Here is a 1,825-nt window from a genome sequence, read left to right as displayed (position 1 = left end):
ACTCGTGTTTATCATACTTGAGTCATCCGTTCCTGGAGTGTGTAAGATACCGGCAAAAGAGTTGCCTGAGGAAATTTCACGAAGCAGCTATTGTGGGATTGGACTGACCGTGGCACGCTCTCACAACTCTTAAGGGGCTTCGGTCGAAAACGAAACCAAAATAAATGACCAATATTGCTTTAGCGGCATGAACTATGATCACAGCCAAAATATTACGTCAAAGTGAAGCCGCATACTGCACTAAAGCCGACTTTAAAGATGCGACCAGGAAGATCTCTCTTTTCTCATTGCACTGTTTCACTGTTGTAAAGCTGCAAAGAAGGGATCTTGGAAACATGGGTCTGCAATGTTGCGAGGCAAAAGTTGAAACATGCCTTATGTTGCTTTGAAATTTGTGTACTGCTCAAATTCATACTTCCAGTTACTTTCACATTAATTTCACTTTGTATTGGATTGTGTTTTTTACATTTTTAAGAAACAGATTTACTATAACTTTCTTGAGAAGCATACCAATCAATGTTACAACAGTTACGCGTGCAGCAACGCAAGCTTCACAACATTGCAGGGGAGTGCAGCTAGGGCGCATCACATCTCGCGTCAAGACACACTGCATTACTGATATTCCTTCCATCACCTTAACAACAGCACTGGTCGACATCTGCGGCGTGCTTGACCGGTGTATCGCACGGCATTGCATGATGTCCACTTGTAAGGCCTCCTTACCTGAGTAACCACCCTGCACAAGGTAAGCTCTGGCGTCAATTTGAACGTTTTCAACTCCACATATTTTCTGAAAGAGCACAAGAAACTGAGCCTAGAGCAGAAAATAAATTTTCCCTAAATATTTGAAATAATCTTTAATCGTAGAAATACGATATAACCAAAACTAACCTGCAACTTTACTGATCTGCCATCTTGTTCTGACATCTGATGTTGCATAAACATCGGCACGTGGGCAGCTTAGGCCCATTTCGCCCGGCGTCGCAAGCAGTAAATAATGAACTACAATTCGTCGGGCTTGTCTTAGTCGAGCAATGACCAGCAAACGTTTTTTCAGCGCGAGGTCTCGGACGATTCGTTGTTTGCATACAGACCACCGGCATTGACCTCCTATGGCTGCATTTGCAATCTGCCGATACATGGACCCAGATGCCGCTTCAAGGGAGAAAGGCATGGAAGGTTTTATTTGCTAGCAAGGTGTAAACTGTTCCCGAGCACGACGCAAACGCTGGGAGCCAGTGTTCGCGTCAGACTGCTTGAACCCACTTTCGTTGCAGAGACTTCTCGGTCAGAAACCAACAAGATGTCACTCTGCTGCATTTCTTCGTGGTGTCATTGCACCCCATATCAAATCACCGATTCCCCCCATTCCTCATTGCATGCTGGGAACAGCCTAAACCAGATGCAGTTTGCAAAACCACAAACGCTCGCTGTCGCTACAATGCACATCGCCGTGGAGTAGGGAGAGTCGTCTGCTCTTGGATACAACATTTGACGTTGCGAGTGCCCGTGCTCCTTGTTGCCAGTTAAGCGGCAGCCAGTGATTCGGAGGTGTATGCGCAAACTTCAAAATTCATCCTCTTGAAAGAAAATTAATAGTATTCTGATTAACATTTCACAGATATACTGTGCAGCCTATCCACACTTGTTTGGTAGTAAAGGTTTAAAGCAAAAAGGCTTGCATGGTGTGCAGACAATTGTATGAGTTGCTAAAGAAAAGGCGAGCACATACTACCAACCCAGCTGCTCTGTGGTCTATCAAAGATGGGAATCGTCTCATCTAGAAATACGATGCTAACGGAGTTGCGGCAGATGGGAGTTGGGA

Source organism: Ixodes scapularis, unplaced genomic scaffold (genome assembly GCF_016920785.2).
Source record: "Ixodes scapularis isolate PalLabHiFi unplaced genomic scaffold, ASM1692078v2 PGA_scaffold5__190_contigs__length_132052651, whole genome shotgun sequence".
NCBI classification, from domain to species: domain Eukaryota; kingdom Metazoa; phylum Arthropoda; class Arachnida; order Ixodida; family Ixodidae; genus Ixodes; species Ixodes scapularis.
Note: the sequence above shows the minus strand (reverse complement) of the source record.